The sequence below is a fragment of the Ambystoma mexicanum genome, chromosome 5q (genome assembly GCF_040938575.1).
Source record: "Ambystoma mexicanum isolate Mex_15411 chromosome 5q, UKY_AmexF1_1, whole genome shotgun sequence".
NCBI lineage: Eukaryota > Metazoa > Chordata > Amphibia > Caudata > Ambystomatidae > Ambystoma > Ambystoma mexicanum.
Window position 1 is genome coordinate 955743401 of NC_090933.1, and position 17409 is coordinate 955760809.

Here is a 17409-nt window from a genome sequence, read left to right on the forward strand (position 1 = left end):
TACTTGCGCCATGTCCTTTCAACAGCTGCCTCTACATATAAAACATGCAATGTAATTCAGGAAACTATTTGGGAATGTAGCCATAAACAGAGCCCCAACAATCAGAACGCCCCAGTTCTGAAATGGTGCAGCGCAGAACAAATCTCTATACTACTGCATGATTACTCTGTAGTTTAATTTTGAGGGTAACCAACCATTGCACTGCACCAGAGAATGTCAAAGTGCTGTCCAAGGTTCGGTAAGTTCCTGAGTAAAACATACATATTATGGAATTTTACAACAGGTAGCACACAATTGGAAACCAAAACATAATTTACAATACGCTAGATGCTTCATAGTCTGTCTGTGGCCACAATATAAAGCACTTTCATTAAAACGAAAAAATGAATGCACTTTCTAAGAGGAAATAATCTTCAGAATGATATGCCAGATAATGTAGCGATACTGTAGCGGAGTCTGGGGCTGTAGAGATAGTATACATAAATAGTAAATGATTCATATATATGCAACCGTTCATATAAACCATCGAGTCCAATTTACAGGGGCCTGCAAGTTCACAAATGGACACAGCTATAGACAGAGGTAGTGTGCTCTTTTAAATGATCATTTCTTATTTGAAGCTGCCTGTTGCAGACATTTCTGCAAGTAGATGTTAAACACAAAAAAATGGAAATAGTAAATAGGTATGAACTCTGAGCTGTGAGATGTCCTCTAAACTCAGTTGACATTGTTTACATTCACAATTTGCAAGAACAAGTAACGTTCATTGCTGTAAACATGTGGTCAATATGTTTTTATTAATCCAATCAGACTGAGATAATGTATACAGTTCTGGGGGATTTATGAATGTGTATTAAACCGCAAACATGTGCTATTATTTTGTTAAACATGATGCCCCGTTTAGGGCGGCAGCTGTATTGTAGACATTGGCTGACCAGCATAGTAATAGTACTCTACAGACAGCAGGAAAAGGGCACAGTTCTGATACATTTTCTGGCAGGAGAACCAACAAAAATGTCTTTTTGTTTATCTGGTGCTGTGGGTCTCATTACAAGCTGAGTGGAGTATTTTACAGGAATAGCGACGGAGGAAGGCGCCACTACTGCCAGAGGTATTTTTCTAAATCCACCTAATGACAATTTTACTGCACCCCCCTTAGTAACTTTAGTCAAATTGCTGGAATGGTGCTAGAGGTATTCCTGAAATAGCACGTTCTATATGTTTTTCTATACCCTTAAAACTAATGTTCTTTCTTAAAGCTCAACAGGATCAGTTTCTGACTGGTTTATGCATTACATAGAAAGGGGGTGGGCATGCCTCCATTGCAGTGAGAACTTTCATTAAGGTTTGTTTCCCGTTTGAAGGGAACTGCATGTGCTTTTCTCCATGGTACAGAAAAACAACTTTAAAACATTTCTGGGGTCTTTTTACAATTTTGTCCGTCACCTCTGGGGTGGAAGTAAACATTAGAGGACCTTTAACTGATAGTATTAATTTAACTCACTTAATACTGGAGACCAGTCTCTAAGCCAGAACCAGAATTCGAATATGTGTTGCTCTGCATTGTCTTGCTTCAAAGACAAGCACGTTTCTCCTGTGCTATCCTCCAGTACGATGGATTTTTTCCATCAATGATATTCCCTTACAATGCCACAAGAGGTAAATATATATATATATATATATATATATATATATATAAGAAGAAGTCCTGACCGACTGAGTGACTACCTCATCAACGCCCAGCTCAAGCCGTTTCACCAAGGAACGTGAAATTTGGAAGGTACATTGTTTTGTTTTCATGGCATATGCATCCACACTAAGGAAAGATTTGGGGTAAATTCCGTCCCTAAGGAGGTGAAAAGGGGGGGGGAGAATGACTAACAATGCCCAGCTCAAACCGTTTGACCTACGAACATGAAATTTGGAAGGTACATTGTTTTCATGACGTAGGCACCGACTAAGGAAGGATTTTAGGAAATTCCATCCCTAAGAGTGCGAAAAATGGGGGTTTATTTTTGACTGACTTATCAACGCCCAGCTCATCCCGTTTGACCTAAGAACGTGCAATTTGGAAGGCAAATTATTTTCTTAATATAGGCACCTACTAAGGAACGATTTTCAGAAATTCCGTCCCTAAGGTGCAAAAAGGGGGTGGGGGAATGTCTTTATGAGAATACCTATATCTCAAAAACCGAAGATGTTGCAGACGTGGACATTGGTATTTAGATTTGTCTTCAAAAATAGAGAAATACATGATTTACTTTTTTTTGAAAATCCAGTTAAGGGAGATAGAATTTGCAAAAGGGTGCGTCTGCAGGTCAGTTCTCCAAACTGCTTCTTAAAATTGGTAATGGAGAGTATACCGTATTTGAGTGCAAAATTGTCATCCCTTTCAACCTAGACACAGTCGTCAATTCCTTAGCAGACCTCACATCCAAAAATGTACCCTCATTTAAAATATCGAATGGCGAAATCTGGGGAATGGTTACATGAGCGTGCCATGAGCGTGCCATTTTAACGGCTGCCGTAATCAATATGATACTTATTAATTCATTTGGAGGAGTCCAAATGGAGTACAAATCTGTAAACTCAGTGGTTCAAAGTAATGACGAAGTCCACTACCCTGTTGAGTTCTTGAACCCTTTAAATCCTCCTGGTCTTCCCGAACACAAACTTCTTCTCAAAGTTGTAGCACCTGTGATGTTATTGCAGAACCTCAGCCCACTTAAGCTCTGTAATGGCACCAGATTGCGAGTGAAAGTTCTCCACAGAAATGTGATTATGGCTACGGTGCTTGCCGGTTCTGGCAAGGGGGAGTCTGTGTTCATACCAAAAATACTTACAATACCTTCAGAATATCCATTTGAAATCTAAAGACTTCAGTTCCCCTTAAAGGTTTGTTTCGCCATGACCATCAACAAATCTCAGCAGCAGACTATAAGCCCTTAAGTGCTAAGGACGAGAATGCTTGTCCTTTTTGCATAGACTCGAATAAAGATCAGCAGTTAAGGGGTTAAAGGTAGCGTGAATTGAGCTAATGGAAGACTGCTTCTCAAATGTTCAGTTTTACGTGGCCTGTTCCAAAGGGAGCTCACCTAACTCTCTGGTAATCCTAGCACCTGTAGGAAGAACCACTGATTTTTTGTAGCCAATATGCCCCGACTAATGGCTGCAATAAACATTGCTTATTATGTTAAGACACCAACCTGTAAATTATATTTTGTACAGTGTGAACAAAAAACTCATGTGTCTTTTAAAAACAATTGTACCAAATTCCAAAATCCAAACGAGCGAAGCTGTGGGCAACAGCTAGTATTTCAATATAATAAAGTGTCTGTTTTAACGTTACCTCCTAATTTGCGATAAGGCCTTAAGTGTTCTTAAGAAACAACTGGAGGAATGGGGCTGAGACATGCAACTTTCCAAAAGCTCTCTTTATTACGTCTCCAACCGAAATTCAATAATAAAACCTAAAATAAATGGGATCAAGGAACAGATGTTGCATACCTTTAACAGAGGGGGTGCTTACAAAATACAAGCAATATGGGATTGAGTGGGCGCTCTAATGTATGAATGCGTGATTGTGTACTCATTTCTCTTGTGGGTTGATCAGAGCAGTTTATTTTATTGATACCCAGACACACATAGGGTAACAGAAGCTGCAGAAATGACACTTGTCAATAAAATGTACTCTATGGTGGTTGAACAGATAGAGTCTTTGGTAAGTAGAATAACGGAATTTGATATGCAACACTATTATGTTCCCCTAGGCTGTGTCAGAGGGGGAGAAGAACAAACTGCTGGAGACACACGGAAGAGATGTAAAGAGCTCACAATCAATGTAGTTGTCTATTTAAAAACCAATGTGGGTACGAAGTGATCAAGCCTGTGCTATGACCAAAACATGGAACCCTCTTTGGCAGCATATAATTACACTGAGTCCAAAGAGTGTAAACTGGATTTCATAGGTGTTTTCGGGCCATCTATACTACCTTCTCTGGGGCAGGTAATTAGGTTTGGGTGAACAAACACTTACTGAAGTTACGGCATATAAAACTACAACAGAAACAGGCATTGGAAAACCCAATAGTTTTGCCATTAATACCCAGTAATTACCTTAAAAGTTCCAAAGATGTCCCCAAGGTAGTGCTTAAAGGCACTTTGTATAAGCCAGAAAAGAATCCTTTGATTTACAATGGTTTACAAAGTATTGTACATATGAGAATGTGGAGCCACTCTACTGAGAATGAACATGGCTCAAATAGCCGTTTACAAGGATTGTTTCCAACTCAGGAAGGTCTTATAACCATGTTCAATTCACTGTACCATTCACAGAGGAGAAATATCCACATGCAGTTTTGTATGTGATTCTTAATGTGCAAACCTACTTCTATGTGATATTTCCGCAAATTGAAGACCAAACACACAAAAAAACAATATATTTCGGCTGGGTGGTCCTCAATGTGCAGACATATGACATTACATGACTCCCAACCCAACCCCTCTCCCCTTGAATCTGATTCCCCACCTGCCTCATTCCCACCCCTTCCACACTGGTGGGACTTTTTGTTAAATCGTGTGCATCGCAGGGGCTGACAGTTCGATTTAGAAAGACCACTCAGAGCGGTCTCCGATCGGTCTTTCTAAATCAGTCTTTTCAAAAATCAATTTTCTTCAATCGATTTCTTCACTTAGTAACACGAACCTAGCTGGGAAGCAACGGAGCACCGTACAAAGGAGATGCATTCAGCGGTTACAAGAAGTGTTCTGGGGTAGCAGAGTATATGTGATGGGTAGGAGAAACTGAGGAGTGGGGGAGTCTCCAGAGGGGGAGAAAGGTTGAGTGGCATGACCAGTGATTGTTAAGATGTTCTTTGATGTGCAGGATCTTCAGGCACATCCTGAAATGCATGTTGAAGGGAGTCAGTCTTATCTGCATTGGTAACTTGTTCCAGAGACAGTGTACATGTTTTCTGTATTTTTGCCTGTTGCAGTTCTTAGTTTCCAGCCTGGCGATGTTGTGGCTTATGATGGTGTGTTGGTCTGAAAAGATAGAATGTTTCTTGGGCCACATAAAGTGGTGTTTTGGTTGTGACTGCTTTGTTGATGATGTTGGCTGCATTCATATTTTCTTATTTCTGTGATATGGCCCATTGTAGTATGATAGACAGTTTTCCGAGAGGACACACGGGCATCGTGGACTCCTGTTACTAGGGTGTTGCCACTGTCTAAGTGGAAAATTACAAGGACTTGGAGAACAGTTATGAAACGCAATGCAGGGATGAAAGGCCTGACTTTGCAGAACAATGCAAACTGTTACCATGTTTTATCTCACTGTAACTTGCACAGTGGAGAAATACTCTTTTGTATTTCAGCTTGGTCACACCCCATTGGTTAGTCTACCACTACAATGCTAGGCAATTATCTTCTGAACAAGGGTACCAACAGTAAAGCCAGGCACAAATTTCTGCCTTTTTCGGCCTCAACAGTGATGTGAAGCTCTGATTCTCTCTGCACAGTGAGCAAGGGAATTAACTTGTGTAACGTAGGGTTAAACCCCAAATTAGCAAAGGTGAAAGCGCCCCTCCACTGAGAATGAAAATGACCAAATAACATGCTCTTATTAGAGAATCACAGCTTCACCTCACTGATGAGGCCAAACAAGAATTGCCTATATTTCGGTGCGGGACTGTCCAGGTAGGTGGTACCAGACTGATTTGCAAATAGTTATTTCTCCTCTGGGAAAGTTACAGTGGGCTAAAACATGGTTGTAGACCCTCCGGATACCCATAGAACAGGCTATTTGGCAATGTCCATTCTCAGAAGAGGGGTTCCCACACTATTGCTAACATATGTATATGTGTGTTTGTTTATTGTGTTTATGGGGTTGGGGTACAATGAAAGGAGGAAGGGTCAACGGCTAGGGAAGGGGATGTGGGGGGATAACCCATAACAAAAAAGGATGACACATAACAAAAAGAAGTTGAATTTAGATAATCCAAATTGTAGGCTATTTAACTGTGTGTGTGTGTGTATATATATATTACATGTAGTTATGGTTAAGTTGCTGTTTCCATAGGAAGAGCACTTTTTGGCCGGCTTATAACTTCGCTCACCCTGGATGGATCCTCACCAAACTTTGCAAAAAAAGTATTTGGGTCACTCTGGATTTTTTTGCAAAGTTTGGTGAGGATTCGTCCAGGGGGGGCAAAGTTGTAGGGGGGTCCCAAAACTTTTTTTTTTCCCATAGACTGAATGGTCGCGTCTACAGCCCAAACCGCTGGACGGATTTTCACCAAATTTGGACCAGGAGCAGCGGCTTGGTCCCGAAAGCGTGCTTTTGCAAATTTGGTGAAAATGCGTCCAAAGGTTTTTTATAAAATGACCAAAAAGTAGGTAAAAAAAAATTAGTGATATCTGTGTTCGGTCTGCGGACACACTTCCCCGTTCGCTCCGCGGACAGTGTCCTGATTGGCCAATCGGCTTGCGTGATGTTCGCGGACATGCAACGTGTTCGCTGATTGGACGGGGTGGAGCGTGAAGCGCGTCAGATTTTGGGTAGCGCCCGCCATCTTGGATTCGCGGTCGTCCGCAGACAGCGTGGTGAAACTTTGTTCAAAATTTGTATTTAGTAGAGTGTGTTGGTGTGTAGGAGTGTTTGGGGAGGGTGGGAGTGTATGAGGTAGGATGAAAGTTGTGTTTTTTATGTGTTAGACGTTCTTTTTGTGTTTGATTTGTCTGCGGACATCATGGGTGTTCTGAAATGTTCCAAATGAACTGAATGGGGGGTGTTCTGAGGACTCAATATGTGTCCGTTTTGTTCGCAAGCAAACTGAAACTGTTCTAAGAACACTTGCTGTGTCCTGAAATGTTCGCAAATATGAATGGAATGGGGGTTGTGGCTGACAAGTTGAATGTGTTCTAAGAACACTCGCGGTGTCCTGAAATGTTCGCAAATAAACAAAATGGGGGTGTCCTGAGGACGCTGTTCGTATTGTTCTCTGTCAAGTTGAATGTGTTCTAAGAACACTCGCGGTGTCCTGAAATGTTCGTAAATAAACAAGATGGTGGTGTTCTGAAGACGCTTCTAAGAACACTTGCGGTGTCTGGGGAATGTTCGTAGGGGGTGTCCTGAAGATGCTGTCCGTATTGTTCTCTGTCAAGTTGAATGTGTTCTAAGAACACTCGCGGTGTCCTGAAATGTTCGCAAATAAACAAAATGGGGGTGTTCTGAAGACGTTTCTAAGAACACTCCCGGTGTCGTGGAATGTTCGTAGAGGGTGTCCTGAAGGCGTAGTCCGTATTGTTCGCTGGCAAGTTGAATGTGTTCTAAGAACACTCGCAGTGTCCTGAAATGTTCGCAAATAAACAAAATGGGGGTGTCCTGAGGACGCTGTCCGTATTGTTCTCTGTCAAGTTGAATGTGTTCTAAGAACTCTCGCGTTGTTCTGAAATGTTCGTACGGGGTGTCCTGAAGATGCTGTTCGTATTGTTCTCTGTCAAGTTGAATGTGTTCTTAGAACACTCATGGTGTCCTGAAATGTTCGCAAATAAACGAAATGGGGGTGTTCTGAGGACACTGTCCGTATTGTTCGTTGTCAAGTTGAATGTGTTCTAAGAACACTCGCAGTGTCCTGAAATGTTCGCAAATAAACAAAATGAGGGTGTCCTGAGGACACTGTCCGTATTGTTCATTGTCAAGTTGAAAGTGTTCTAAGAACTATCGCGTTGTTCTGAAATGTTCGTAGGGGGTGTCCTGAAAACGCTGTCCGTATTGTTCGCTGGCAAGTTGAAAGTGTTCTAAGAACACTCATAATGTCCGCGGACATTAAAAGTTTCCATAGACCATAGTTGAAATGTTTGACTCTATGGATGTGTTATGCTGCGGTGGTTGTTGCCAGGGCATAGAGTCTTGGGTGCATGGCCATTTGGGTGCATGGCCATTTGTGCATGCACCCAAGACTCTATGCCCTGGCAACAACCACTGCAGCATATCACATTCATATTTGCTTATAACTTTGGGTGAAAACAAATGTATAAGGAACAAAGGTATTAGATACTATGGATGTGATATGCTGCTATGGTTCTCCTTATTATTGTATACTTACCGTTTGGTCTAGTAACCAGAGTACATGTATTTCTTGTTATTTTCTGTGATAAAAGAAAATAGCATGTTAGTATTAGTATTTTGTAAGGACTTATTACATTGTATAATCAATATACTTTTTTTTTGGACCCTCATATTTAGTAGAATACAAATCAGAGTACTGTGCAATTTGCTCAGTTTCGGTATTTGTTGCTAAAATCATTGGGTCTGTGGGAGAAAAAAAAATCCATGTTGGATTAAAAAAAAAACTTTTTCTGTTATGCTACAGTTTATTTGTTTGTTTGTTTTCAGTGTTCACTTGTTGTTTCTGGCTAATGCTTTATACTTTGGCTTGTTGTATTTTTTTGGAGCAGTAACATATTATTTATTTGTTTTGATATTATAAAATTTTGGAGCAGTTAGATACCAATTGGCGTATTCTAACTGTCTATTTTTTTGATATATTTTAGTGGAATTGATTTATCTATTTGGATATTGTTAGATTTTGGGACAGTTAGATACCAATTGGCGTATCCTAACTGTGTATTCTTTGGTCTAATTTAGTGGTATTCATTTATCTAATTAGTTGTTGTAGAATCTTTGAGCAGTTAGATAGCTTTTGGAGTATTTTAACAGTTTATATTTTTTTAACACAAGTTTACTTAGGGTTTAAATACAGTTTAGTTATCAAATTTTGGTTTTAAGAACATCAAATAAGCGTTTGTAAGATTTCCTGGTGATCTCTGCTTTAGAGTAATGGTACTATCATTACATTCAAACCATCCACATTTCTTTTTTATATATGCAGTGTAGTGCCCTGAATTGGTTGTGGCTCCTGCGTGGTAGATTATACCTATTGTTGTGAAGGTTTTCTTACCAAGTGATATTTGACCATGTGTGAATCCAGTCAGCTTGCAGTTGTTTTTGGTACCATCTGCATTGTAACGTAGAAGCATTAGTAGTATGTATTTACTATGTGTTTGTATTACTAACGTGGAGCGATTATCTGAATTGCAGGTAGAGCATAATCTACCATTTTTGCATTTTGTACAAGTCGCTGAAATGGAATGGATTCATAATTTGGTATTGATATATATATGAAGCGTTCATTGGGGATTTCTTCTTGTGTCACATTGTTGCAGAGAGTGCATGTATGTTTCCACATGTATGAAATCTGAAATATTTCATTTATAGGTATGTTTTTGTTTTCCAGTACTTGTAGTGAGTACATTAGAAATTCTTGTGGATCTTCCTGTGAATTTATAGTGAATTTCACCATTCCAGCACAGTAGTCCAATTGTTGTCTTATTCCATAAACACTATACGTGTTGTCAGGATTGTTTGCTGCATTTCTGTGAAGTACTAACATTTGCAAACACAATGGGTCTGTACTGTGTAAGTAAATGTTGTCAACAATGGGTGGTAATTGAAATAGAATACTCATTGCTACATTTGCGTAGCATCTTACACCAACTATATTTGAGAATTTAAATGGTCCAGGCAGTTCTGTATCTAACTGCTTTTTTTGGAGTTTGTCTTCCTTCTTTAAAGAAGTACCTGGTTTACTTTCCCTAATTGATTCTTTTTTGCTTGCGGTACTTGATGAAGTATTAGTTTCTTTTACTCTCATTGGAGGATTTGCAGTGACATCCTGTTGCATTTCTGTTTGATTTATTTTTCTTTTATAACGTTTTACTTTTTGTGGAACAGAATATGTGTTTAGGTGGGGGGTGTATAGTGAGCGAAGTCTATTGTATTCTAAAATGCAAGGAATATCAGCGTTTATTTTTCTTGCATCAAAGTTGATTAGAAATAGACCGTCAAGTGTACGTAAGCGTGATAGTGGTACATAGCTCATGCCTTCTTTAAAGACTGTGTTACCAATATCTATCATTGCTTTGTCTAGGGTAAGACCTTGTGATTTATGAATCGTGACTGCGTATGCAAGAGTTAGAGAAAATTGTTCTCTGCGTACATACATATCTTTGAAGAGAAGGAATCTAGCTGTTGAGCGTCCTATCCTTTTTACTTCTGAAAGTTTGTCAAAGAGTATATTGACAAACTGAATTTTGTTGTTGCGTGGGTATGTTTGAAATCCAACAACTGTACCCAGTGCTCCATTAACTAGTCCTTGGTCCATGTCAAGGTTACGTTTAAGCATTACTCTGCAATTTAAGGATAATTTTAATATCTTTTCTAAGCCTGCTGTGTTTGAGATTGATTTTTCTAAACTATTTAGTCTTGTTGTGGCTTGGTCACACATGGGTAGTGTCATACCATGTACATCTAGTTTGTCTGTGGCGCTAATTTCCATGATTGGTTGCATTTCTTTACTTAGCATGATTTCATTCAATTTGAAACAGCTTGCAAGAGTTGGCATTAAGGCCATAGAATTGACATTTTTGTGGGCTAATTGTTCCATAACATCTGTAGCACATGCATTATCGCCATAAAGTGCATTAATGTGCCGGGTTTTCCATATTGCTTCTGCTTCTTAGAAAGTATACCAACTCTGATACTTTTTAAAATGTTGGCATAAGTGAGATCTGCAGATTGCTGCATGTTTTCTGTTAATTCTCTGTATTGGAAATGTTGCCAAAGGTTGACATTTCCAATGCTGCCAACAGTTTTACGGCAGAGTTTGTGTCCTAATGTTTTAAAAATAGGCTCACCTTTTACTGGTGTTAATTGAAGCAGATCTCCAAAAACAATAATGTGTTTTCCTGCAAAAAGCTCTTCATAGTCTGTTTTGAGTACTTCTTGTAATCTGAGGTGAATCAAAGCTAACATCAGGTTGGAGACCATGCTCACTTCATCTATTAGTAGCATTTTCATTTCTTTCAATACTCTGCGTAATTGCATTTCAGCTTCTGCAGAAAGTTTGTAATAGTCTAATTTGTTCTGGTGTTCTACTGGTAATAGTAGTAATCAGTGTAATGTAACACCACCTATGTTGTAGTCAGCTAAACCTGTGGGGGCAGTGACAACAGCTGACAGTTTGTTGTTTGTCAATTGTTGAAGGAGCTTACTAATGATTTTGATTAGGAATGTTTTGCCAGAACCAGCTTCACCACTGACGTACAGTAGTATAGGTTTATAATTATGGCAGGAACATTCTTTATTTTCATGTTTTACACCATGTGCAATTTGTTTTCTTACTTCTTGAAAAATGCTACTTTGCTCATTGTTTAGTTTTGATTGTAGTATAGTTAAGTCTTCCTTATCTTCATACTGACACATGGTGTTTTCTACTTCTATCATAGCTAATTCTGCCTCATTTATTATTAGTGGTTCTCCCAGTGGTTCTTGGCTTCCTGTTACAGAACGTTGACTACTGTCAGGAGTGTCCTTATCTAGTTGGGCTTGGAGTTCTTCTTCGTGTTGCTGTTCATTGTGCAACATTGTTTTATACTGTGTAAAGTTTACATCAGTTATAGTGCTTTCATTTGCTTTGAAAGCATCCTCATATGAGTCATAGTTATCTAGTAATTGTTCTTCTTTTCTCCATGGTTTGAAGAGTTGTAGCAGGGACATGTAATATACTTCTTTATGTTGAGGAGTATTTAATGACAATTTGATATGATTAATTAAATTTGGTTTAGTGAGTTTAACTAAGCTGCCTTCACTCTATATTTACCTTTTTTCTCATCAGGTTTCACATTATTTTTGTATGTGTAGTTTTGGGCTATGTGGTATAGACACATGTTTTCCAAAGTATTACTCCTGTTTGGGTAGTATGTGTCCAATAAATTGTTTTTTAAAAAGTCTTGGCTGTTGGGATCATGTTTGGCTATTGTTTCTATATCTTCATATTATTTTAAAACTATTTTTCTAGATTTAGCTGTACCAAGACTTAGACATACTATATTTTCAGATTTACCATACAATGCAGTACCAGTTAAACGATCAGCTGCTTCATATGATCCACATTCTCTATGGGTGAGCATTTTTATGCCCAAGCTGTATAATTTCTGAGATACTGTTTTATCTGATGACAGGTCATTCCAGAGGTCTTGGAGCTCTGTCTTTTCTGCTTTAGTTAAGTATGCTGTGACATATCGTGCAACTGCAGTAGAATTGTCTGCAATGTACTGCACATCTATGTTTGCATTCCATAAGTGGGCAATGATTGCATTATAATCATTGATATATTTTTCGTCGTCTTTTCTTTTTATGTAATATGTATTTTTAGGTGACTTACCTTTAACACTATGTCTAACTGAAGACATGAGGTTGTTCACTTGACCTGTATTGGTAACTGGTCTAGGGAAACCAAATCGGCCTTTGGTGTAGTATTTCCCTTTGTTTTTGTATTTGCGACAACAATATTTTCCACATTTGTGTCTTTGAAATTGTAAAATGTGTGCATGAAGATCACTATTTGTGGCTTCTGACGGAATTTCACAAGTGACATATTTTTCAATAAACTGTAAAACAGTGGCATCACTGTCTTGACCAAATTTAGGAGCATCTTTCATCCATAAAAGCATGTGGATATGTGGTGCTCCTCTGGCTTGGTATTCTTTTCTCCAAAAGAAGTGTTGCACTTCTCCAAGGGGAGGAACAGTTGTATTACAAATAAAATGTAGCATAGCAATGAAGCGATGGTGAAAATATCTTGAAACATTAACAGGATCCAAAGAACAAAGTTCTCCAGGTGTTAGTATATCTATGTTTGTTTTGTTTTTATTTGATATGCGTAGGAAATCATGTAAATCTTCCCATGCATATTCTGCACAACTTAATGTAACAAACCAAGTGGGTGGGCCAAGGTTTCTGATCATACAACGTACATCTCCATGACGTTGAAACCAGTACTCTTTAGTACCACGCATATTTGCTAATAGATTTGCAATATTTGATTGTAAAACCTCATCCTTTTGTTGCACTTTTTCTAATAATTGTGTAGCTGTCATATTTTGAAAGTGTGATCCTGATTTTAATATTTGTGCAACTCCGTAACATAAAGTTGCTAGTTCACTTTCAAAGAGTAGGTGGAATATGTATTGCACATTTTGTCTAAATCTGGGATCTTCAATATACATCCGTAATGAGCGGTATTCTGAAGCTGATATTTGAATAGGTCTATCATCATACCTTCCTCCTTTGCCAGTAGGAAAGAGTAGAGGAAAAGCACGTGCTTCTATACTTTTTTCCCATATGCTGATTGGCGATCCTTTTGTTTGACGCATTTGGTAAGTTTCCAGTACATCTTCTACGGTGTCATTACAGTGCAAAGGATGAATTGTATAATGGTCTAAAGTATTTGATATTGTAGCAGGATCTAGTAGCTCAAATTGACCAGCTTCTTGTGTTTCTTGAATTATTTCAGTTGTATATTTCAAGTTTTCTTTAATATTAATTTCTTTGCAATATTCATTATTCTCTTTAAGATATTGGAAGGCTTGTCTAACTTTATATAAATCTACCAGCTGTTGCCATTTTTTTTGTCTTTTGTAGGTACTACATTTACTAAGATAATTAAAGATTGCTGCATAGGACGTTGCACTCCTAGAGTATGCACATTTTCTTTTAGATCTAATGGTAAATTAACTACTTTTCCACGAATGCCTTTTACCAATTCAGAGGGAGGTAATTTTTCTTGTTTTGGTTTAAGGCGTATTATTGCATGAAGTGGGTGTACTGTTTGAATTATGATGCTCTCATGTAAATTAAGTTGTTGTAGGGGTTTTGGTACTGGGTATAATTCCAAATTATTTGTGATAGCAAGTGAAGGAGTTTGGTTGTTGTCAAGTTTTGTAGTGCAGTAACTGCAAAGTATTAAGGGCTCAGTTATTTCGTATTTGTTTTCTGCTACAAGGTAGAGAGCTAATTCAAACCATTTAGAATCTTTATTGTCTTCTATTTTGTATGATACGTCTACAGTGTTTGTGTTACTTTTATAAAAAGTTCTACGGCAACATACACATACATGGTTTGGTACTTCAGCTGATGTACTTTTAAATTTTAGTATTTCTTTTTTGTATGTGTTTAGCAAAAGGTTGCCATGTGTAGAATTGTTGCGTAATTGCTTTAAAGCTCTTTCATTATGTAAATGGCTTTCACTTCCAAAATATTTTTTCTGGATATAGTGAATTTCTTCAAGTAGGTCTTTTGCTGTACCATGTAGAAGGATGTTATTTAACTTTGCTAGTGCTAAAGCAGGACTTTTAGCATAGTAGAGTTTATAGACTAGATTTCTTATAGTTGAATGATGTGTTGATATCCTTTTGATATCATGGAAAGTGGTTTTACAAGTAGGTCCTGTAATGCAGGCCAATGAATGTCCTTGTAGTCCTGTGTACTTGCACACTGGACAGATATCCATATTTTGCAGTAATTTAATTTTGATTTTGTCTTTGCTTTTTACATATTTATTGAGGAATTGGTGTAAAGATTTGAAACATTGTTTGGGAATGTGACACATTGACGTGCATGGCCATTTGTACACTAGACGTTCTGATTCAGTTGAATGGAGGGGTAATTCTAAGTTTTCAGGGCATACTTTTGTAAGGAGTACTTCTTGTTCCATTATGGTATTATTCACTTTTTCATAACCTCGACCACTGCTATGTATGGCAATTGTATTTGTTTGCTTTTGTTTGTACGCTTCTTCATTAAAATATGGTTCTGTGCTCGTAGTGTGATTCCATTCACCTCCGCAGATACTTAAGAAGTTCTTTCTGTTGATATTTCACTTATTGAGAAGTCTTTTTTGTAATTTAGTTATTAGTTTTGTTAGTGGTTTCATTTTGTTTAACAGTAAAATAAGTAACTTTCTTTTGAGAAGAATTGCACTGTCCATCAACGCTTCTAAGATTAATTTCCTACGATAGGTTTTAAGCATTGAACCTGATTCCTCTCCTGTTTTTATAAGATTTTGAAGGACTTTGTGACGGTACATTTTGGCTAAAATACTTTTCTTGGTATGCTTACTTTGCACTATCTTAAAATTTGAAGAAGTAGTTTTATCTGTAGTGATAGCTGATTTTCTGTTAATTGTTTTTTGGTTTGTTTTACATTTTGATAGAGGAGGCAAAGTTTTTCTACTTGACTGTATTAGCTGTTTTGTTTCAACTTTTTTTTACACATTCTGCTAGAGATGGATGCCTATGTTGAACACTTTTATTTTCATTTGCTATGGTGTGTGATTGTGCATTGGGAACTACAACTAGTAGGGATATAGGTATTCTTGAATTTATGTTTTACTAAACTGGGGTTCAGATGACAAAAAAAAAGTAAGTTAGTGGTGTGGAAAATTACAAATAGTAAATCTAATGTATACAATTAAAACAGTTGTTTGTTCTATAATATGAAAATTGTAGCGGTTCAGTTGAGTAATTTGTGTGTCCAAAAATAGGAATTTGTGGGCCATTCTGGCTGTAAATCGCTGTTTAAGACATGGAGATTTTTGGACAAAATGGTACACAATCTCTACTTTTAGGCACCGAAATGGCTTGTATTAACGTTATAGTATGTTTGATTAATAATACAAATATTATGGTGATATTCTACTTACTATTTTTCTTAAATTAACAGGTAATTTCTTAGTTCTTCTTTGTTCTTCGAATTCGGCTGCTTCTTTTCAGGAGACTGGTCTTCACTGTAATTGTAAAAGCTTCAAATTAGTAACTTTGTTTGTATATAGCGCTGTTTTTAATTTAGATATTGATTTTTTTAATTGAAATCCTCAGTGCCTTCTTTAAAACCATTAAACTAATTTATTTACATAAGATACATTGCATCAGTTCAGTACATATGATATGTTCTTAATGAACAAATTGTATTGAATGACTAACTGTAGCAAAAATAAATATCTTTACTATGTCTTGTGAAATTTATAATATACCAGTGAATACCACTATTTCTGTAAGTAAGCTGTTCTTGGTAATAGCGCCTCAATGTCATGTCTAAATTAAAGTAATTAAGTAAATAAATAAATAAAAACAAAAAATATGAAATTGTATAAGTATTTTTTTAAAGATTTAAACATAGATTGTGCTTGCATGCAATTTTGTTTGAATATAGGTAGTCTATATATTTCATTTAAAAAATGTTAGTTTAACATGATTTGAGTGTGTGTGTACAAAGAAAGTAAATGATATAAAGGTTTATAAGTGATAGTTGATTTTAGGAGATTGAAAAAAATACAGTAAATTCATTTTACAGATTACACAAGCTAAAAGTGTGTTTGAAAATGTGTTCATCTACTGTACAGAAAATATGCATACCTGAAGTTTGTGTTCATGCATATGGATATGCATGGAGCTGCAAGTAGAAATCTTGGAGACTTGTACAGTATTTCTGGTAGATGGTGCTTGCCAATGATATGACACTTGTACTCAGAGATTCACAGTACATTTGCAGTGCTGATCTATGATGCCTTTAGAAGTAGAGGTCTTGAATGTGATTGGTGCATGGTCATGTGATTTCTTAGCTACATCCAATGAGGGAATGGCAGAGAGAGTGAAGTGGAAATGGTGGAAGGGCTGTTCATGTTACGATATGTCTGTGGACATGGCGGTAGTTTGCGGACATCGGGAGTTACATCCGGGGATTTTTGGGTTCAGAAGTCATACAAATGAGAATAATCACTGAAAGGGATTGGTCAGGAAAGTTTAGTGGGTGTGTTGTGCCAGGAGAGAGTTTCTCAGATACGCTTTTTGCTGAGAGAACAAAAGATAGCTATGGCTGTGTGTTTCAGAAAACAGATTGTTTGGATTTTGGGAGATTCGTGGATACATTGGTTGAAGGTGCATGCAGAAAGCTGTGGAGTAGCTGTAGATCTTGGATTCCCACATGTGGAAGTACACTGGCATGGAGTACGTGGAATGAAGTGGTTGGACTTGCTACCTCTCTGTGCTACTTTGGAGACAGAGCAACATCCAGACATAATTGTAATTCATTGTGGAGGGAACAGTTTAGGACATGTGACTGGAATTTTTTTGCAATTTGCTATGAAAGAAGGACTTGGGAAGGTTATGGACATGTTTCCTAATTCTCAAGTGATATTTTCACGGATTGCGCAGAGACAAATGTGACTGCGTTCTTCTTCATTTGGTCCACAAATGGAAAAAGCAAGGCGCAATGTTAATAAGGCTGTTTGTGCCTTTCTAAGAGATTTTGGCATGTCCTCTTTTCACAATAAAATATTATGTTTCGTAGTAGATACATTTTTCGCAGAGATGGAGTCCATCTTACTTATGCTGGCAATCAGATTTTTCTGAGAAATGTACAAAATGCATTGCGACCTTTTTTGGAATTACAACAACCATTTTGAAGTAGGTGTTAAGCATTTATAATTTTTGACTTACACCTCCCAA

The 17409-nt window shown here is 37.5% G+C and overlaps 1 protein-coding gene across 1 annotated transcript in view; it reads right to left on the bottom strand.

Moving 5' to 3' along the window:
- The window catches only part of LOC138498332 (dihydropyrimidinase-like), a 469519-nt gene that overhangs the window by 12653 nt on the left and 439457 nt on the right, over window positions 1–17409 (bottom strand). The window lies entirely within an intron of this gene.